Source organism: Oryx dammah, unplaced genomic scaffold, assembly GCF_014754425.2.
Source record: "Oryx dammah isolate SB20612 unplaced genomic scaffold, SCBI_Odam_1.1 HiC_scaffold_28, whole genome shotgun sequence".
NCBI classification, from domain to species: Eukaryota; Metazoa; Chordata; class Mammalia; order Artiodactyla; family Bovidae; genus Oryx; species Oryx dammah.
The window spans coordinates 76,659,722-76,683,503 of record NW_024070212.1 but is presented as its reverse complement, the minus strand read 5'-3'; the positions used below and the strand labels follow the sequence as shown (position 1 = coordinate 76,683,503).

Here is a 23,782-nt window from a genome sequence, read left to right as displayed (position 1 = left end):
AAAATGTTTGGTTTGATTTTAGGAAAACCATTTGAACTTCAGTCTTTGATTGGGCAGCTGATTGTTGATGCTTAATTACAGCGTAGGATAGGAATAAATGTGTGACTACAAAATAAGTACCAGATTGATTATGTGGTTGGCTTTATTTGATTGAAATATTAAATGTTTTTCAGACTCTTAAGTCTCATGAATAAGGTCATCTTTGTAGCTCATACACCTACACAGATAGAGGAAACTCTGGCGCCTAACACTTTGCTGATCCAGTTGTTGAAACGTTAATGATTTTTGCTAGTATTCTGTGGTATAGTTCTGTTTAGACAGTAGATGCATTTTATAGTAAACAATGGAAAAACAACCAGACTTCTTGACAACATTCCTGGAAGAACTAGTGAACTGCCATTTTGGCATTCCAGTGAGCTGCCAAAAGCTACTTTTAAAGTGTTTCAGAAGTATTTTGAGAGAATTTATTCCTTGATACCAAGTCCTATAGTTAGATTATGCATTCAATGAAACTACAGCCTTCATTTATTTAACAATGCTACTAAAAAAATTAACAGGCAGGACAACATGGAGGGTAAAAACACAGACTCTGAAGTCTAATTGCTTGAGTTTAAATCTTATTTAAGCCACTAGCTAGCTGTGTGACCTTAGGCATGTTGCTTAACCTCTTTATGCTTCAGTTTCCTCATCTGTGAATTGAGGATAAGAAGAGTATCTATAGTTCTTGTCTGTAGTGAATATAAAATGGGCATATATAGAATAGAGCTTGGCCTTGAGTAAACAGTTTGTAACTGTTAACACATTTGCATGTTTATATATGCCTCCCTATGGGGCAGGCCATTTATCTCTAATCCTCAAAACAATCCTGAAAGATTTTGTAGTACTGCAAATACCAGCTCAGTTCAGTTCAGTCGCTCAGTCGTGTCCGACTCTGTGAGACCCCATGAATTGCAGCACGCCAGGCCTCCTTGTCCATCACCATCTCCTGGAGTTCACTCAAACTCATGTCCATCGAGTTGGTGATGCCATCCAGCCATCTCATCCTCTGTCGTCCCCTTCTCCTCCTGCCCCCAATCCCTCCCAGCATCAGAGTCTTTTCCAATGAGTCAACTCTTCGCATGAGGTGGCCAAAGTACTGGAGTTTCAGCTTTAGCATCATTCCTTCCAAAGAACACCCAGGACTGACCTCCTTTAGAATGGACTGGTTGGATCTCCTTGCGGTCCAAGGCACTCTCAAAGAGTCTTCTCCAACACCACAGTTCAAAAGCATCAATTCTTCGGTGCTCAGCTTTCTTTACAGTCCAACTCTCACATCCATACATGACCACTGGAAAAACCATAACCTTGACTAAATGGACCTTAGTTGGCAAAGTAATGTCTCTGCTTTTGAATATGCTATCTAGGATGGTCATAACTTTTCTTGCAGGGAGTAAGCGTCTTTTAATTTCATGGCTGCAATCACCATCTGCAGTGATTTTGGAGCCCCCAAAAATAAAGTCTGACACTGTTTCCCCATCTATTTCCCATGAAGTGATGGGACCAGGTGCCATGATCTTCGTTTTCCGAATGTTGAGCTTTAAGCTAACTTTTTCACTCTCCACTTTCACTTTCATCAAGAGGCCTTTTAGTTCCTCTTCACTTTCTGCCATAAGGGTGGTGTCATCTGCATACCTGAGGTGATTGATATTTCTCCCAGCAATCTTGATTCCAGCTTGTGCTTCTTCCAGCCCAGCATTTCTCGTGATGTACTCTGCATAGAAGTTAAATAAGCAGGGTGACAATATACAGCCTTGACATACTCTTATTCTTATTTGGAACCAGTCTGTTGTTCCATGTCCAGTTCTAAGTGTTGCTTCCTGACCTGCATACAGATTTCTCAAGAGATAGGTCAGGTGGTCTGGGATTCCCATCTCTTTCAGAATTTTCCACAGTTCATTGTGATCCACACAGTCAAAGGCTTTGGCATAGTCAATAAAGCAGAAGTGGATGTTTTTCTGGAACTCTCTTGTTTATCAATGATCCAGCGGATGTTGGCAATTTGATCTCTGGTTCCTCTGCCTTTTCTAAATCCAGCTTGAACATCTGGAAGTTCATGGTTCACGTATTGCTGAAGCCTGGCTTGGAGAATTTTGAGCATTACTTTACTAGTGTGTGATATGAGTGCAATTGCGTGGTAGTTTGAGCATTCTTTGGCATTGCCTTTCTTTGGAATTGGAATGGTATGTACCTAACAGAAGCAGAAGATATCAAGAAGAGGTGGGAAGAATACACAGAACTGTACAAAAAAGATCTTCACAACCCAGATAATCACGATGGTGTGATCACTCACCTAGAGCTAGACATCCTGGAATGTGAAGTCAAGTGGGCCTTAGAAATCATCCCTATGAACAAAGCTAGTGGAGGTGATGGAATTCCAGCTGAGCTATTTCAAATCCTGAAAGATGATGCTGTGAAAGTGCTGCACTCAATATACCAGCAAATTTGGAAAATCAGCAGTGGCCACAGGACTGGAAAAGGTCAGTTTTCATTCCAATCCCAAAGAAAGGCAACACCAAAGAATGCTCAAACTACCCATAATTGCAAATACCAGTAGCTAACATTAATTCAGAACCTACTGCGATTATGCTCCAGGCACTGTTTGGGGTACCAAGCAGGTATCATCTCACTGAAGCCTCACAATAACTCACAGGAACAATTTCCCCCATATTATAGATGAGGAAACAGATGTGAAACTGCTCAGAGAAATCAATTAGAAAAAAAAAACATTTTGTGCTTTTTAGATGTGGAAAGCTGGCCCTAGGGAATGGCCAAGGAGCATCATTAGAAAAGAGAGGGAGCTGAACTGCTCTATAAAAGGAAGTTGGAAAAAATCCAAATATCCAGGAATTGCCCAGGGAAGGACTTTGAAAGGACTGTAGTGAGCTATGATCTGCAATAGACTGAGGAGATGAGGAACAATGAAGAAATCTGGCAGAAGGAAGATCCTCTGTGCTAATAATGACTTGTGATTTTTAAGAGTAGAAATATTTAAAATCCAGTTTTAAGTAAGCTGCATGTATGCCAAGTCACTTCAGTCATGTCCGACTCTGTGCAACTTTATGGACTATAGGCCATATAGTATGGACTCTGTCCATCAGGTTCTCCAGGCAGGAATATTAGAATGGGTTGCTGTGTCCTCCTCCAGGGGATCTTCCCAACCCAGGGATCAAACCTGCATCTCTTTTTAAATCTCCTGCATTAGCAGGTGTGTGTGTGTGGTTTTTTTTGTTGTTGTTGTTAACCACTAGTACCACCTGGGAAACCCCTTTAAGTAACCCACTTAGTAATAATATAACCTTTCCATTATTACTCTCTATTAGTTGTTGTTAGAATCTATTATCCGCTACTCTTAATATGTAATATTTAGAGGAAATTGAGGGGGAAGCAGACATTGTCCTGAAATATCAGCTCAAAGTACAGAGGAAATAAAAATGAATTAGAAAAGGAAAAGCACATCAAGAATTTGATTTTACACTAGACCATCTGAACAAGATGTGCCTAAGAGGATTATGCCCCACCCAGTAAACCTCGAAGGTACTGAGGAGCCAGTCAGTAAGAGTATCATCATCTGCAGGGTTGGGACTTAAGAGGTTTCTACTTCAATACTGAGAAGTGTTCCAGAGGCCAGGTGACTTGGGGCTGTCCATTTGGCTGAGTCCTGGGTTATTTGGAGGAACATACTATGTTGTAGCAAGAAGAGACCTTAAACATACTTAGTCCAGAATCTTCCTTTGACAGATTTGGAAACTAAGATCAGAGAAAAAAAGTCACTTGCCCAATTCCAAACAAAGAGAAACAGAGGAAAGACCAGGAGGACCAGATCTCCTGAGTGGGAGCCTGCGGGCAGTCTTTCTGCTGCTGTATCTTTCATAAGAGAGGGCTCTGTGCTTTTAGGATGCTTTGGGAAAGTCCTAATGGCTTAGAACTCTCCAGCAGGCCGATTGGCTTAGCATCTGGGAAATTCTGAATCACATCAGATGGAATGTTTTGTTTACTTCCTCCCCACAGTACTAAAAGGGAGAAAGCTTTCTTTTTTTTCTCCTTCAGCTAATTTGCTGGAAGCAGTAAATAATTTCCCAGTTCATCTGCTCTCCTTTGCAACCAGTGTCTTCCTGTGGCCATCTACTTGCCAGTTTCCGAGAAGAATTATCATCTGGAATATTTTACTTCTTTTCAGAACTTAGCAAAGAAAAGCAAAAAATTCTCTTCCTAACTCTTCTCTTAGTAAACCTGCCATGCCTACCACTAGTGGCAAATTATAACACAGAAGTCCCACCTAGGGCAGTCAGTTCAGCCAGGAATGAATGTGCGTTCAGATTGTTCAACCATGCTGTTAAACCAGGACTGTTAACAATCATCTAGTTCAATGTGTCAGAGGCCCTTTTAAACTCAAACTAAAGTCAACATGCAGTAAATTAAAAAAAAAAACAAAAAACAACAACAGTAAAACTAGAGTTTCCCCGGTTGAAGTTAAGGGTTGAGAACATTTTAATCTCCTCCTTGCACTGGAGTAGGAGTCACTGAGATAGGTCCCTAAAAAAGCAATTCAACAGCTATTACTAAACTTGTCCAACTTATTCACTTTACCCACAGTGACACTCATGTTTCAGAGTGACCTTCCCAAAGTCCAGTGGTTAATGAATAGCATGCCTGGAATTGAACTCAGTCTATTGACTCTCCTATAACTCACTTAGGTGGTAAATGTCCTTTTGACTTCTTTCTCACCTGGAACCTGGAAATAAGATCTCCTGGGAAGCAGAGAGTGATGGGATGGGGCTGCATAGGCACTATGCCTCTGTGTCCTATGCACAGGGAAAATTCAGTGTGAGGAAGCTATGGTTGAACCTGACTGATCTAAATTTAATGCATACAAACATGCAAAGAAAGCACACAGAAATTTATTTAGTGTAATTCTCAAGAGACTTGAGATTTCTATCTCATCTGCCATTTTCTCTTTACAAGGGTGCAAATATGGTCCCAGGATGGTTTGAAATGATGCATATAGAAAAGCATACTGCAGCAGTTATTCTTTTTGTAAAAATGTGATGGCAGGAGATATTTACCAGGTATGCAAGGGATCAAATGCTAAAAGTCACACGGTGGGCTAGCTAGCTGCAGGACCTTAGGCCCACACTTCATCACACTGTCTCAGTCACCTCCCTCACAAGAGAGGAACAAGAGAGAAGTTAGATACTATACATTGAGCCCTTGGCACAGAGCCTGGTATAGTAAGATGCACTACTATTAATTATTATTATTACTATTTAACTAGCTTAGTAATAGCACTTCTTAGAATAGTCCCTTGGGGTTTAGAGTTATCAAAGTCCTCATTTTCCAAATGAAGGAACTGAGGTCTGGTGAGTTTAAATGCCTTGCCCAAAGTCACATAGTTAGGAAAGGGACAGAAAATGAGATATAAAACCAGGACCACCTGACTCCCAGTGTCTATTTGCTTTCCGCTACAGAGACTCCTGATAAATTTTTATTTGGGTGTAATGTCATAGGGAGCAATGTTTTGGCCAGTGCGTAGTTATCTGACATATAATTTGAATACCCACTTTTTCTTTTTGTGCTGGAAAATTTGAAACCAAATTTATTGCTCAAGTACAATCTGTCTAACTCTGAAAGAATGTATCCCCTTCTATTTACATGGACTTTTGCTTTCTATTTTATTGGTTTTTAGTTTTAAACATACAGTTTTTCTCTTGGGTGTGTTTTTATGGGAACTGCCCAGGTTATCAGAAAAAGGTGAAGTGCAAATTTAAATATTTGAGAGCTGTATTAGGTTGCAGGGTATATAAAAAAGATAAATCTAAGCATCCAGAATCTAGAAACTTCCAGTTAAAATTGAGGAAAATAACACACACACACATATATAAAGTGACAAGGCAGTAAGTAAACTCTAAATGAGTTATGGACAGAAAATACAAAAGAAATCTGAAGAAGGGGAGATATTTCTAAATTGATGGGGGTTGGGGGTTAACAAATCAGAAGGACTTACTGAAATTCAAGCTCAGAGTTCTAGAACAAAGTGTCAGAGTGGAATCCCAAAGCAGGAAGACTGGTGCTCCTCTGGGAAAGTTAAGTGAATCGTTTACTTACTCAGTTATTCAACGCACTTTATTATCTCTCCTGTGCCAGTCTCTGGGTAATTGCCAGGCAGTGAGTTCAATACGTATGGTCTTTGCCCTTGTAGGATTTCAAGCCTAGTTTGTCACAAAAAACTTTTTGGTTTCTACCGTGTTGTAAATTCTAGGAGAAAGCAAAAAGCAAGAGATACGAGATGGCACTAGTGGTAAAGAACCTGGCTGCCAATCCAGACGACTTACAAGATACAGGTTCAGTCCCTGGTCCGGGAAGATCCTCTGGAGGAGTGCATGGCAACCCACTCCGGTATTCTTGCCTGGAGAATCCCATGGATGAAGGAGTATAGTGGGTTATGGTCTATAGGGTCGCAAAGAGTTAGACACTACTGAAGTGGCTTAACACATGCAGTCTGAACTTTAAGTGTTCATCCATTTTCCAACTCATTTTATTAAAAGAGCAAATTTTGTTTTAAGTATATCATTCTAAGTTGTTATGGCTTCAGTCAGGATCAACCCAGACCAGTCATTGCACTGAGTGAAAGAGTAAAAGAAGTAATCATTTTGATATCTTCCTTTAATTGGGGAAAATGAATCGTTTATCTGTAGTATGTTGGAATTTCACAAGCAACTATGTAAATCTTAGGATTCCTTGGTAGCTCAACTGGCAAAGAATCTGCCTGCCATGTAGGAGACCCCAGTTCGATTCCTGGGTTGGAAAGATCCACTGGAGAAGGGATAGGTTACCCACTCCAGTATTCCTAGGCTTCCCTGGTGGCTCAGCTGGTAAAGAATCTGCCTGCAAGGTGGGAGACCTGGGTTCAGTCCCTGGGTTGGGAAGATCTCCTGGAGAAGGGAAAGGCTACCCACTCCAGTATTCTGGCCCGGAGATTTCCATGGACTGTATAATCGCAAAGAGTCGGACCTGACTGAAGTAACTTTCACTTTCATGTAAATCTTATTATTAGAAGGGTGCTAGGGTGATTTCTCTAGTGGTAAGCAACTGCTCTCAGCCCTCTCTGCCAGCAACTTTGCTATTTGAATCATGAGATCTTGTTAAAATCAATGTGAATTAATGAACAATTGTTCTCTTGGGGCTATCAACTTTCTTAGGAGCTAATTCATACTCCATTCATCATATTGATTTCAGAGACATTGAAATAACAATTGAAAACTTGGAAAGAAGAAATTTTTTTTGAAAAAAACAGTAATTTATTTTATATAGGAATTTTTATATTTGCCTCCAAAATAGTTTATTTTATCCAACAAGATAAAAAAGACACTTTTTCTGGAAGAAGAGTTCTTTCATTCATTTTTGGAGTAATGAGTATTTATTCTACTATGCAGCACAATCTAGTTCGGCAGAATGACACCCAGCTAAAAGAAGGGAGACCTCATTTACAGTCCCAGCCACGCCACTCAGCGAGGATCAGGTTCTCATTTGTGAGGCAGGGATGGTAGTCATAAGATAATGTGAAAGCACAGTACAAAATAGGCAATTTTTTTAGAGTTTTTGTCTTGCTAGAATGCATCTACTCTTTCTCTAGTATCCAAAATCTCCTCTGGGAGCTAGCCATTCCTCTATATGACATGTGGCACAGACTTAACCAAGCAGAACAAAATGACAGTGCTTATAAAAGTAAAATCAATAAAACATTTAGATCAGTGATGGATGAATTATCCAAGCTGGTTAAGTCAGAAATGAATTCTGGGAATTACGTGGGAGCTCCTGACAGTACTCTCTGTTCTCTTGAAGTTAAACCTGAAAGGATGTGCACCTGTAGCTACAGTCTCCAAACAGTGGAGCGTGAGAAGAACGTCCCCTCAGAAAATGGGGAATCGAGTGCTCAAGGTCATGGTATGGTTCCAGTATGTCTGAAGGCAGTGCCATTCCTGAATTTTCACTTATGTGAACTGATAAGCCCCCAATTTTCACTAAAGTGGTATGAATCAGATTTTATCATTAATAAAAAAGGAGATTTAAAAAATAAGCACTGGTTAAACATACGATCCTTTCAGTTATTAAACCATTGAAAAGTAATGATTAATGGTAATAAATGCTACTAATCTGGTAGTAAGGAAGGAATATGATAATACAAACTTTCTTATCTTAGTAGGAAGAATACAGATATTTTCAAACATTCAGAACAGAGGAGGTAATACAATCGTCCATTGGTATTCATGGGGGATTGGTTTCAGGACCTGCTGCAGATACCAAACTCTGTGGATACTCAAGTCCCATAGCTGGCCTTCCATGTCCAAGGGTTCTGCATCTGTGAATTCAACCAACCATGGGTTGTAAATATACTACTAAATGATCCTGCAGTTTGTTGAATCCACGCATGTGGAACCTAAAGATAGGGAGGGCTGACAGTATTCTATGAGATTGAAAAAGATGTTATTTGAAAAAAAGAAAAGGGGAAAACACTACCATCATTAAAGACCAGAGTCTCTGCCTTAGTGGCCTATTTTAAGTCTTTTAAGTTTTATTTTTGTATCATTTTCATTATATAGCATTAGGTTTTTTATTAATTAATTTTAGTTTTTCTAGCATTTTTAAGATATAGTTGACTTACACCTTGAGTATGTTTAAGGTGATGATTTGGTATACTTGTTTGTTTTGAAATGAGCGCAACATCAGGGTTAGTTAACACTTCTGCCATATCACATAATTAACAGTTTCTTTTTTTGTGGTGATAACAGTTAAGATCTAATCTCTTAGCAACTTTCAAGTATAAAATATAGTTTTGTTAACTATAATCACCATGTCTTACATTAGGTTGTCAGAACTTATTCATCTTATAACTGGAAGTTCAATAAGCTTTATTTTCAGATTGGCTTCTTTCACTTAGTGATGCACATATAAACTTCTTCCATGCCTTTTTGTGTCTTGGTAGCTTATTTCTTTTTAGTGATGAATGATATTACATTGTCTGGGTGCACCACAGTTTATTTTTCCATTCATCTACTGAGCAACACCTCAATTGCTTCCAGGTTTTAGCAGTTATGATAAAGCTGCTGTCAATATCCATGTCCAGGTTTTGTATGGGCATAAGTTTTCATTTGGTTTGGGTAAATTCCAAGAGGTGTGATTGCTGGGTTGTATGATAAGAATATATATATTTTTGTAGGAAACTGCCAAACTGTCTTTCAAAGTGGCTCAATCATTTTGCATTCCCACCAGCAATGAATGAGAGTCCCTGTTTCTCCTCATCCTTGTCAACATTTGGTATTGTGAGTGTTCTGGATTTGGGCTATTCTAAATGCGTGCATAGTGGTACCTCATTATTGTTTTAATTTGTGATTTCCTAACGACATATGATATTGAAAATATTTTTATACACTTACAGGCTTCCCCAGTGGCTCAGCTGGTAAAAAATCTTCCTGCAATGCAGGAGACTCAGGTTCAGTCCCTGGGTCAGTAAGATCTCTGGAGAAGGAAATGGCAACCCACTCCAATATTCTTGCCTGGAGAATTCCATGGATGGAGGAGCCAGGCAGGCTATATAGTCCATGGGACTGCAAAGAGTAGACACGACTGTGTGACCAATTTTCATTTTCACTTGTCACCTATATATCTTCTTTGGTGAAGTGTTTGTTCATGTCTTTGGTCTTTCAATTGTGTTTTGCATTTTATTTTTCATCAGTGAGATTTTTTATTTTATTTTATTTTTAGTTGGAGGATAATTACAATATTGCAATTATCTGCCACACATCAACATGAATCAGCCATAGGTATACATATGTCCCTTCTCTTGAACCTCCCTCCCATCTCCCCACCCCCACCCCCCCGCAGCCCACCCCTCTAGGTTGTCACAAAGCGCCAGATTTGGTTTCCCTGCATCATACAGCAAATTCCCACTGGCTATCTATTTTACATATGGTAATGCACATGTTTCTCAAATCACCCCACCCTCTCCTTCCCCCACTGTGTCCAACATTCTGTTCATGTTTGTGTCTTCTTTCCTCCCCTGCAGAATAGGTTCATCAATACCATCTTTCAATGGCACCCACTCCAGTACTCTTGCCTGGAAAATCCCACGGACGGAGGAGCCTGGTGGGCTGCAGTCCATGGGGTCGCTAAGAGTCGGATATGACTAAGCGACTTCACTTTCACTTTTCACTTTCATGCATTGGAGAAGGAAATGGCAACCCACTCCAGTGTTCTTGCCTGGAGAATCCCAGGGACAGGGGAGCCTGGTGGGCTGCCGTCTATGGGGTCACACAGAGTCGGACACGACTGAAGCGACTTAGCAGCAGTAGCAGCAGCAGATTCCATATATATGCTTTATTATACAATATTTGTTTTTCTCTTTCTGACTTACTTCAGTCTGTATAGGAGGTTCTAGGTTCATCCACACTGAGTTTTAAAAGGCTTTTGTGGGTATATTTTGAATAACAGTTCTTTATCATATTATCTTTTGCACACATTTTCTGCCAGTCTATGGCTTGTCTTCTCATTTTCTTATATTATCTTTTGCAGAGGTTTTTGATTTTAATGAATCCCAGCTTGTCAGCTATTTCTTTCATGGGTCATGCCTGTGTGATCATATGTGAAAAGTCACTGCCATACCCAAGGTCACCTAAAGACAAATCTTTGCTTCACTGTATTTCCTTTGCTGCTTTGTCAAAGATAATTGACCGTATTGAAGTGATTCTATTTCTGGGCTCTCTATCTTCTTGAATGGTAGTATCAGTCATCTAATTTTGTTCTTGCCCTTAAATACTGTCTAGTCTAGATTTTTTGCCTTTCCATAAACCTTAGAAACAGTTTCTAAATATCTACAAAGTAACTTGCTAGAATTTTTATTGAGATTGCATTGAATCTAAAGATCAAGTTGGGAAGAACTGGATTTTTCCTATTCATGTACATGGAATATCTCTCTAATTAGTCTCTGATATCTTTATTAGAGTTCATAATTCCTCTCATACAGTTCTTGTACTGGTTCGTTAAATTTATACCTATTTTATTTGTTGGAAATGATACTGTGTTTTATTTCCGCATTTTCAGTGCTAGCATAAAGGAAAGTGATTTATATTTGCATATCAACTTTATATTCTGCAAACTCTCTGTAATCACTTACTAGTTCCAGGAGATTTTTGCTCATTTTTTTCAGACTTTCTACAAAGATGATCATGTCATCTGTGAACAAGGTTTCATTTCTTCCTCACTGTCTGTAGACCTTTTATTTCCTTTCTTGCCTTATGTTTTTCCTACGTCTATTGATATGATCGTGTGATTTTTCTTCTTTAGCCTGTTGATGTGATTGCATTAATTGATTTTTGAATGTTAAACCAGACTATATATCTAGGATAAATCCCACTTGATCATGGTGTATAATTCCTTATATACATTGTTTTTTTTCTTTTTTATTTATTTAATTTTTTAATATAAATTTATTTATTTTAATTGGAGGTTAATTACTTTATAATATTGTATTGATTTTGCCATATGTCAACATGATTCTGCCATGGGTGTACACGTGTTCCCCATCCTGAACCCCCCCTCCCTCCTCCCTCCTCAAACCACCCCCCTGGGTCATCCCAGTGCACCAGCCCCAAGCATCCAGTATCATGCATCGAACCTGGACTGGTGATTTGTTTCATATATGATATTATACATATTTCAATGCCATTCTCCCAAATCATCCCACCCTCTCCCTCTCCCACAGAGTCTAAAAGACTGTTCTATACATCTGTGTCTCTTTTGCTGTCTCGCATACAGGGTTATCGTTACCATCTTTCTAAATTCCATATATATGTGTTAGTATACTGTACCAGAGAAGGCAATGGCACCCCACTCCAGTACTCTTGCCTGGAAAGTCCCATGGACGGAGGCGCCTGGTGGGCTGCAGTCCATGGGGTCGCTAGGAGTCGGACACGACTGAGCGACTTCACTTTCACTTTTCACTTTCATGCATTGGAGAAGGAAGTGGCAACTCACTCCAGTGTTCTTGCCTGGAGAATCCCAGGGACGGGGAAGCCTGGTGGGCTGCCGTCTCTGGGGTCACACAGAGTCGGACACGACTGAAGCAACTTAGCAGTTGCAGCAGCAGCACTAGCAGCAGCAGCAGCAGTATACTGTATTGGTGTTTTTCTTTCTGGCTTACTTCACTCTGTGTAATAGGCTCCAGTTTCATCCACCTCATTAGAACTGATTCAAATGTATTCTTTTTAACGGCTGAGTAATACTCCATTGTGTTTATGTACCACAGCTTTCTTATCCATTCATCTGCTGATGGACATCTACGTTGCTTCCATGTCCTGGCTATTATAAACAGTGCTACGATGAACATTGGGGTACATGTGTCTCTTTCAATTCTGGTTTCCTCGGTATGTATGCCCAGTAGTGGGATTGCTGGGTCATAAGGCAGTTCTATTTCCAGTTTTTTAATTCAATTTGCTAATATTTTGTTAACAATTTTTAAATCTATGTACATGAGAGATATTGATCTGCAGTTTTCTTTTTATGAAAAGTTTTTGTCTGATTTTAGTAGTGGGGTAATCCTGATCTCATAGAATGAATTAGAAAATATTCCCTATATTTCTCCATTCTGGAAAAAATTATAGATAATTGGTATAATTTCTTCCTTAAATGTTTGGTAGAATTCACCAGTGAACCCATCTGAACCTGATGCTTTGGAAGAGTATGTTTATTGACTAAAATTCCTTTATGGATATAAACCTGTCACATTTTCTATTTATTCTTTTATGGGTTTTTGCAAATTATGCCTTTCAAAGAATTGGTACATTCCATATAGGTTATCAAATCTGTTGGCATAATATTTTTTGTCATACTTTTGAAGTCTTTAATTACATTAAAAGTAATGTCTCCATTTTTATTTTTGATATTAGTAATTTGTGTCATCTCTCTTTTTTTCTTAGTTAGCCTGGCTAGAGACTTACTGATTTTCAAGGAACCAGATCATTATTTTGCTAATAAATTATGATTTTTAATATTCTTAACTTTATATGTTAAATGCCATTGATACAAATGCATAAATTCTCAGATTGTCATCATCCTAGGAACTTCCTAAAACTTTTTTATGATTTGAGGCCCCCAAATAATCACAAAGTTCATTCCTACATTCCTAAAATCCAGATATGAATCCCATGGACTAAACTTAGATTCATTTGGATGTTCTACATTCCTGGGTTATACAATTTGAGATACACCTTACAGGGTTAAGCATTTTCCTGAGGTAGTAATAATCAATAGACAAATATCCTGAAGGCAAGTTAAATATGAAGGATCTCCCCAGCTACTACTGTAGTGTGAACATCCAGCTAATTTTTTATTTTAGTAGCTTCTGTACCTCTATCCACCTATCTGTCCATCCAATAATACAGTCATATATGGACTTAACACATATTTATCAGATACCTACTGTGTGCCAGGCACAGTGCTAAGCATTAAGAGTTTAGCGCTGGGCAACATACACACAGGTTTTGCTATCATGGAGCTTACATTCTTTTGTCCTCACCACTTGCTCACTTGACCCTATTTCCATCCCCCATCCAAATTTATAATATTAATGTATTTCTAGTCTTCCAATGATTCTACTCCAAAATCTCTTGTCCATTATAGCATTCTCTCTGTTTATCTCTGTTTCCTGCCTCATGTTTACTTCATTGCTCCTATAATGCTGTAATACCTGATCTCCCTACTACCAGGGTGACTTCACCATAGTTCCATCTTCCACACAGACGTAGGTGAAGTCATCTTGGAAGCAAATCTGGTCTTCAGTGTTACCATCACTGTGAGTGGGACAACTTGATATTAAGTGCTTCCCAGTCGAGTACAATATAAATTACGCAGTACCTCCTATGAAATACACTTGTCTTACAAAAAAATTGAGGCTGAATCTAATTAGGCCTTTCAGAGTAAATTGTCAGTTATAAGAAACAGTGGCAAATTAAGTTATACCAATAAGGAAGCAAACAGATAAATGCAGTATGTGGGACAGACTTCAGAACATTATACCAGGTTTCTTAGTAAGTCAATGGCATGGGGATAAAAGAGAGTGGGATGAAGAAGTAGTGTTCTAAACTAAGATTTTTAAGAATCCTTGCAACTTAGGCTACATAGGAAATTAATTGGGGGCTCTGATTTGAGCAAACCTACTATAAAAAGGTATTTATAAGATAAGAACATTTAAGTCCATAAATGATTAAACTATGCCAGTACAATATTATTATTTTAGTTAGATGTGAAAGTGGATTGATAAGAACATATTTTTATGTAAAGATGTAGGAGTGAGATGAAATCAGGTGGGTGGCTTGCTTTAAAATCCTCCATTTAAATAAAGCAAAAGTGGAAAGATCTTGACAATTGCCAAGTGGTTGATATGCATGTGGTAATCAACCACAATTCGTATCTTATTCTTTTGTGTGTGTATGTTTTTATAGTAAAACTTCAAAAATAACCCAACCATGTTAACTATTTTAGAAAAATCTGCTAGTTCTCAGCTGGTTAAAGAACAAAATCTAAACTCATGAGCTCTATAGTTTGAACCCAAACCAGTTTTTAACCTACTTCTGTATTCCCAGTAATTTTGCCTTGCATAACTCTCATTTTACTTTTTCCTAAACTTTCCATGACTTATCATGACTCCAAATCTTTGTGGATTTCATTCCCACTATCCAGAATTTCCTTATTCTCCTCACAGCCAATTACTCATCCCAAGACCGTACACAATATATTTGCCATTGAGACAAGGCATTCAGTCAGAATTAGTCATTCTCTCCGAGTTTCCCCTTTATCCATGACTCTCTACAGATCTTACTACATTCTGTTGTAATAACCAAGCCAGTGTCTCTATGTCTCTGTATTCCCAGCACCTCAATAGGGCCCAGGAAACAAGGAGTGCTTGATAAGTGTCTATCATATGAATGTAATGCCTGCAGAGTCAATTCTTTCTTTGTGAATGTCCTTCTGATGACCTAAAGAGAGCGAATACAGAAGCAGCATTTTTCTGTCTTGCAATTTTTCTCCAGTCTTATAAATCTTCCCAGATATTCAACTTCATTACCATGGAAAGAAAATCACAATTCTAAACTTCCAGGCTATAGAGATATGTTAATATTTCATTTGTAGACACCAGCAACAAATTAACTCTGTCATTAAGATTTAATGATTTTTTTAGACTAAGCTGGAATTTATCTTTAGAAAAACATTGAGACTTCATTCCTTTAATGAACTTTTTTTTTCCTGACCCAGCAAAACCTAATTTCTACTTAATTGCTTTGTGTTGACATTAGCTTTAGTTCTTTGGGTTCCTCCCCAAAATGCATCCTTATGGAGGCTGCTGCCAAACTGTTTCCCTGCAGTGTATTATTTTTTTCTTAGAATTCTTGAATTAAAAGGTATAAAGCCAGGTGCTTTCCTCTTGGTTTTTTTTTCCCCTCTTTAAGGTGCTTTGTATGTTATCACTGTAACAGGAATTTCAGTTTTTCTGAATGACTGATTTTTTGAGTGATTTTAAGTCAAATAAGCCATTTTTTGCAAAGTATTGATAGCTGTAACCCACAGGGCTTTGAATGTGTGTGCACATCCTTTGGATAAATGAATCACCTCTCCAGTATGATGATAGGATATTTTAAAGCTCCTGCAGCAAAGACAAGAAAAGCTTGGTTAACAAATGAAAGTGTACAATATGGTATATCCATACAGTGGAGTGTTACTCAGCAATAAAAAGAATGAAGAACTGATACATGCTACATGGGTGAACCTTGAAAACATTGTTCTAAGTAAGAGGGAATAATCACAAAAGACCCAATAGTGTATTATCCCATTTATACAAAATGTCCAGAATAGGAACATCTGTAGAGAGAGGAAGATAAGTGCCTGTTTAGGACTGGAAGGGTTGAATGGAAATGAGAGGAGACTGCTAATGGATATAGGATTTCTTTGTAAAGTGATTAAAATGCTCTAGAATTAGGTAGCTGTGATGACTGCACAAGTCTGGGAACATACTAAAAATCATTGGCTTGGAAACTTACTGTATACGAACTATATCTCAATAAAGCTGTTCTTTTCTTTAGAACTTAGGCATGATCATCAGATACATTATTTTTATGGTGATCTGGCTGGTATAACAAACAAATTCAGACATTACGGTGGCTTCACACTATCTAATGTGTCTTCTCATCCCCATAATGGATATTCCTGGTAGGTAAGGAGTATCTGATGCATTCAGTCAAAGACCCAAGTTCTTGCCGTCTTATGTCTCTAGGTCTTCAGAGTCCTCTTTATGTAGCTGGGAGAGGCACATCCATTTCTCTGCCCTCTCACTTGGGAGTACCCAGTATCACTTCCACTCAAGTTTTGTTGCATCACAAAGCACATTTAATTGCAAGAGACTATTGGAAATATAACTTAGTTGTGGTTCACAAAGAGGAGGAAACTGGTTTAGCAAATGGCTATCTAGTCTCTGGGATAACCACCCCACCCTTCCCATTCTCTCCATCCTCTCTCCCTTTTCACACCTTCCCGGCATGTGTGTGCTTATCTCTAAGTTTTTCTCATAGTTTACTCATCACCTAATATAGCTCTGTATTATGTACATTCTAGGTCTCTAATTAGGCCCATATAGAATACATCTAGGGCTTCCTAGGTGGCACAGTGGTAAAGTAACCACCTGCCAAAGCAGGAGATGTGGGTTTCGTCCCTGGATGGGAAAGGTCCCCTGGAAGAGGAAATGGCAACCCACTCCAACATTCTTGCTTGCAAAATTCCGTAGACAGAGGATCCTGGCAGGCTACAGTTCATGGGTTGCAGAGAGTCAGATATGACTTAGTGACAGCTCAGCACAACACAGTATACATCTATTAGAATGATTAGACTGTTTTCAATTCTTTAAGTAGGAGGAGAGTACAGTTTGCTTCAGATGCAGCACATGGGGATTTGTCACCTTGTCCTTTCACTCCTTAATTTATAGTCTTTGTCATCAAGTCTTTCTTTAACAAGTCTATTCTTGGTACTCGCCACTTAGCACATTTAATGGCTCCCATTGCTTACGGATATAGTTTTCAAATACCAGGCTGCAGACTGCTGTGAGTCCACAGTGAAGTGATCAAAATTAAGAGAGGGTTGTGTGTGTATGTTTGTGTTTAAGGTTGCCAACCACCCTTGTTCAAAAATTTTATTTAAAGATTGTGTCCTTCCAATCTTTAGGATATGATTTTTTTTTCTTTCATGAAGCCATGATGTTAGCTACTTATTGTAAATGTCTTTCCATTCTAAAATAGATTTAACTTTATATCCTGTCAAAATGTGTGCAAACATGTACTTTGAGAGCCATGGAGCAAAACGATGTCTTTTGAAAGACAAGTGTATAGAGTTGCAATTCACAGAACACTTGAAAGGTACATCCTCTCTGTAGTCCTAATCACAAGATGTGTCATTTTGACCTTCTGCTTAGAAGGTGTGTGTCTATATATGGTTCATGGGGATAAGAACAGGTGTCTTAGTTCATATATGGTTCACAGGGTTAAGAACATGCGTCTTGATTCATATATGGTTTATGGGGATAAGAGTGAAGATCTTCTGGGAATTTAGGGAGTGTTGTAAAGAGGGTGAGAGGTCTTGTACTAGATCATGTGTGAATTTCCCACAAGATTGATAGTGATAAAAAAAGAGCCTAAAGTCTTGGCTACAGTTTGTAGAGGAGGAAAAACTTCCTTCTCCCCTTTAGGTTCTGTGACTGGCCTAAGAATTAAACTGACATGAGGCAGATGAAGAGGAGAAAAGCATATACATTTATTTAATATTTTTACATGTACACAGGAATCTGCCGAAGGAAAATGAAAACCTGAAGAAGACATTAGGCTCCCAAACTTATAAACTTTTTAACCCAAAGAACAATATATTGTGAGGATGTGACAAGACAAAAGGGGCTTGGGCTGGGGGCAGTAAACTGTGGGAGAGTGACTAGGAAAGAAATGGGGGGGGAACGGTGTAAGATAAGGGTGATTTTAGCAGGTTGATTTGTACAGGTCCCTTTGGTGTCAGTGGCCAGTGTCTGGTCATAAGAAAGTGCTTCTCTTCCTAGTACACGGAGTACACCTTTCTCATGGGAAATTTTATGACTTCCTTTTAGGTAGAAAGGGAGCAGTCAGAGATCTCTTCCTGCATCTGCTCTTTCTCAAGTGCCTTCAGCTCAAAATAATCATAATGCCAAAGCAATATATTTTGGCTGGCACATTCTGAACCCTCCAGGTCCATAAAGTACCTTGAAAACACTCAATTTCACTGACCAGCTTTCTCATTCTTAAAGTTGGCCTTATACATACTTGGAGACATACCCCAAACATACCTCTACTTACTGTTGTTTTATAAATGAACCATTTAAAAATTGTAGCCCAAAACCTCAAAACTGGACCCAAGTAGCCCTATTTCAGATTTAGTAATTTTCTATTCTCTCAAACCCATATGTGTCAACATCTGGCATGTGGCTCATGTAGGTTATGCCAGGCTGTCGGGCCTCAGTGTTCACTCATAGAAATGGAAAACGGGGTCAGTCTGATTCCTAGTGTCCCTTCATTTCTAACACTGTAGAAACTGAATGATTCATGCCTGGTGCATGTGTATTCTGTGGTGAAATCGTATCAAAGTCTTTAATTTTCCATCTATGGTTGGATTCTGACAAACCTCAAAGAAAAGAAAATATATGTTGTGTGTTTAAAGCTTCAATGGAAACTACCCATGATCTGGGTGTCTTGGAAAGAAAACTAGAGATAGAGTTTGTCTTTGTTATCAGTGACCTGGGTTCTACATGGATCTAGGCTTCCTTCTGACAGTGGCAGCTTTATTCTTACACCAGGAGCAGTGTGAAACTTTATTTCACTTCAGAACTTTTCTTCCTGGGAGCATGCAGACACGAGCGGAGTGTGAAGGTGCCAAGATGCAAAGGGGGCCAGTATTGACTTGTGTATTGCAGCAGCAGGTAAAAAATGAGAATAGAAGGTAGCAAGATGGAGATGGGATGTGTGATTGGGTCCCTCTGGAGTCATGAAGATAATTACTCTTTGAAAGTTGTTGACAAGGAAGGAGGTACTGTCTTAGCATGGGCATTTTTCTTCTCAAAAAGGAGGCTCTAATGGAGAACGTATCAATTTGCAATCAGTGAAGTTGAGGAAGAAGGAGAATATCTTTCTGTTAGGTAAACTGGAATAACTGTAAGCAAGCTGCTTCCCATTGCTGAACCTAACTGGTAATCCCATTGTGATGGGGATAGGAGCCTGGATTTCTAGAGTCAGTAAACTGGGTTCAGTCTTTTTTTAATTCAGCTATTTTTAAGAAGCTTTATGAATCTCTGCAAGTATTTACTTTTGCAAACCACAGTGTCCTCATCTGTCAAATGGAGATAAGACTATAGGGTAAGGCTGTAAAGGAGGCTTCCTGAGTAGCACAGTGTTAAAGAATCTGCCTGCCAGTTTAGGAGATGCAGGGCATGCGGGTTCCACCCCTGGGTGGAGAAGGTCCCTTGGAGGAGCAAATGACAGTCCACTCCAGTATTCTTGCCTGGGAAATCCCATTACAGAGGGACCTCTTGAGCTACGGTCCGTGGGGTTGCAAAGAGTTGGACACGACTAAGAACGAGCAAGGATGTAATGAGGTAGTGGACCCAACACATATGGTGAACGCCCAAGGAGTGGATAGCTAATTGTATCACTACACCAAACATTAATGCACATCCTGAGATCTCCTGAACCACACTCTTTATCATCACTACTGCTGCTGCTGCTGCTAAGTCGCTTCAGTCGTGTCCGACTCCGTGTGACCCCATAGACGGCAGCCCACCAGGCTCCCTCGTCCCTGGGATTCTCCAGGCAAGAACACTGGAGTGGGCTGCCATTTCCTCCTCCAATGCATGAAAGTGAAAAGTGAAAGTCAAGTCGCTCAGTCGTGTCCGACTCTTCGCGAAGTTAGCTCCAAAAATCCCTCTCTCTAAGTTTTCTGAAACTATCTATGGTCTTGTTTTTTGTCTTCCCCTCCTATCCTTGCTTTTTTTGTCCCTTTTCTCAGTTGGTAGCAGTAGGCAGTGACCATATGCCAAACTTCTTGAAAGAGTAGCCATGTATCACCTGAAGCCTGGGCTCTGGGAATGCTCCTTCAGTGATTACAAAATAGACCAGGGGAATGACTGTTTCGTCTCCCCTCCCACATTCCCCCAAGGCAGACCAGGTGCCTGCTCAGGGCTGCAGCGTCAGCGGGTCCTGCCTGGTGATTCGCATGCAGCTGCAGCAGTTAGAGCTGAAAAAGCTCTGTCTTATTTGGGGGGAAGGGCAGCTGCTGGGGTGTTGGGACATATTTAAATGTCCCAAATAACTACTGAACTGCTGTTCACTAGCAGGGAAGATGTTTTCCCAAATAAAGCTCAAGCTGCCACTGGGACTGTCTTCCTCCCATTTCTGCTTATTAAATGTTTTTTTTTCATTCTTCAAAGTCCATTTCAAGTATCAATTCCTCTATAAAAGCCTTTTTTGGCCTCTCCTCTGGACTCCCTTTCACTCTTATCTCAGACCTCATGTTTGTCACAGTGGCTTGCACTTGTATCCTTACCTAATCTGGTGATATAGTCCAGGGCCTCCTCATGGAAAGGAACCCCTTAGAGAATGCTTGTCTTTCTTAGACTGAGCCTGAATGGTTAATCTACGTATATCTTGGTTTGATAACCATTCTCTACTTTGAATTCACTCTATCCTTGATGCTTAAAATAACTAATTAGCTTGATGGCCCCTGGTTTCTGATTCTGACCATGTGGCAGGCTGGTCACAAGGGAAGCACACAGAGGAGAGAGGTGACGGGACTGTTTTAACTGGTGGATGTCATCTTCACTTATCTGTACTAGTGACAGTTGTACTTGTTTCTCTCCCTTAAGCAAGATCCCAGACATTTCTTTTTCTACATAAAAGCAGACTTTGAACGTAGCAGGTACTCAAATGATTAATCATTTGAATCTGATGAGCTAATTTACTTAGCTATCTAGAAAAATGTTATGAATCCAGTCCTATGTATGCGTGTGTGTGTGCGCTGAATACTGAGAGAGAAAAAAAATTAAAAGGGGGAATAGGAAAGACACAGTGCCACTAGGCTCAATCTTAGGTTACACTTTGAAATGTTTCCTTTATTTCTTTTGCATTTTTCCCTTCTACAAGAAATCAAGATTCAAGAACCGAAGATCAATTTTAGCTTCAAGAATTATTTCTAGGAATTATTCTCCTATTAAGATATACTCTAACTAAAATATCACATCTCTCTTTGTAAATTAGTGTGACTTTTTCAAGATCTTTTGTCTTGCCGAGATATTTACATCTTAATCTTTCTCCATTACCAGATTTAAGTTCCTGCTGTGTACTGACACTGGGCATTAGTTGAGGGTTGGAAAATATCCAATGTCAGATAACAATAGTTCTCCATTCTGGCTGATCATCCAAGTCACATGGGAAGCTCCTAGTCCTGGGCTCATCCCTGGAGTTCTGAGTCAGGATATCGTCAGTGTGTCAGGTTCTGGGAGCGTATCTTTTAAAAGCTTCCCCAATACAGCAGAGGAACAACTCATGTGGGAACCACTGGGGTAAAAAAGATTGGATCCTGTCCACTAAATATAAGAAAAACCCAATCACAAGCTTTGATTATGTTATGAAATATATAATTTACATATTTAAAGCACGTTGCCATTTGTGAAGCATTTCATAAAGTGCTCTCCTATACTTCATTCTTTCTGAAAGGTTTGTAAAGCAGTTGTTTTTATTTTATCTTTTTTATTCGCTATTGAGGCAAAGATATAAACTGACTTGCCTAGAAATCTGAAGTCCTTATCAAGCCCAGATCCAAACACTGCACATTCCATGCTCTTTACTCAACAAACAAATTCAGTGGTCCAAGGAATGTGTTCATGTGAACAAATATCTAGCACAACAGAGAATTTGTGGGGCATCTACAAGGGACACTGCTGATCCAGAGACATCAGTAAGCATGTGTTTTCTGGATGAAAATCTAATGAGAGAAAAAGCATAATTTTTTTCTCCTTCTCTTTAAGTATTCTAGTATTTATGGTCTTACTTTTGTCTGTTTCAGTTCAGTTCAGTTCAGTTGCTCAGTCGTGTCTGACTCTTTGTGACACCATGAAGTGCAGCATGCCAGGCCTCCCTGTCCATCACCAGCTCCTGACTCACGTCCATTGAGTCAGTGATGCTGTCCAGCGATCTCATCCTCTGTCGTCCGCTTCTCCTCCTGCCCCCAATCCCTCCCAGCATCAGGGTCTTTTCCAATGAGTCAACTCTTCACATGAGGTGGCCAAAGTACTGGAGTTTCAGCTTCAGCATCATTCCTTCCAAAGAAACCCCAGGGCTGATTTCCTTCAGAATGGAGTGGTTGGATCTCCTTGCAGTCCAAGGGACTTTCAAGAGTCTTCTCCAACACCACAGTTCAAAAGCATCAATTCTTCGGTGCTCAGCTTTCTTCACAGTCCAACTCTCACATCCATACATGACTACTGGAAAAACCATAGCCTTGACTAGGCAGACCTTTGTTGGCAAAGTAATGTCTCTGCTTTTGAATATGCTGTCTAGGTTGGTCATAACTTTTCTTCCAAGGAGTAAGCGTCTTTTAATTTCATGGCTGCAGTCACCATCTACAGTGATTTTGGAGCCCAAAAAAATAAAGTCTGACACTATTTCCACTATTTCCCCATCTATTTCCCATGAAGTGATGGGACAAGATGCCATGATCTTCGTTTTCTGAATGTTGAGCTTTAAGCCAGCTTTTTCACTCTCCACTTTCACTTTCATCAAGAGGCTTTTTAGTTCCTCTTCACTTTCTGCCATAAGGGTGGCGTCATCTGCATATCTGAGGTTATTGATATTTCTCCCGCCAATCTTGATTCCAGCTTGTGCTTCTTCCAGCCCAGCATTTTTCATGATGTACTCTGCATAGAAGTTAAATAAGCAGGGTGACAATATACAGCCTTGACGTACTCCTTTTCCTATTTGGAACCAGTCTGTTGCTCCATGTCCAGTTCTAAGTGTTGCTTCCTGACCTGCATATAGGTTTCTCAAGAGGCAGATCAGGTGATCTGGTATTCCCATCTCTTTCAGAATTTTCCAGTTTATTGTGATCCACACAGCCAAAGGCTTTGGCATAGTCAATAAAGCAGAAATAGATGTTTTTCTGGAACTGTCTTGCTCTTTTGATGATCCAGCGGATGTTGGCAATTTGATCTCTGGTTCTTCTGCCTTTTCTAAAACCAGCTTGAACATCAGGGAGGTCATGGTGCACGTATTGCTGAAGCCTTGCTTGGATAATTTTGAGCATTACTTTACTAGTGTGTGAGATGAGTGCAATTTTGAGGTAGTTTGAACATTTCTTTGGCATTGCCTTTCTTTGGGATTGGAATGAAAACTGACCTTTTCCAGTCCTGTGGCCACTGCTGAGTTTTCCAAATTTGCTAGCATATTGAGTGCAGCACTTTCACAGCATCATCTTTCAGGATTTGAAATAGCTCAACTGGAATTCCATCACCTCCACTAGCTTTGTTCATAGTGATGCTTTCTAAGGCCCACTTGACTTCACATTCCAGAATGTCTGGCTGTAGGTGAGTGATCACACCATCGTGATTAGGGTCGTGAAGATCTTTTTTGTATAGTTCTTCTGT

At 39.5% G+C, this 23,782-nt stretch overlaps 1 protein-coding gene across 10 annotated transcripts in view; it reads left to right on the top strand.

The window, feature by feature from the left end:
• Positions 1-23,782, top strand: part of SGIP1 (SH3GL interacting endocytic adaptor 1) — a 242,247-nt gene that overhangs the window by 34,078 nt on the left and 184,387 nt on the right. The gene's annotated exons all lie outside the window — the stretch shown is intronic.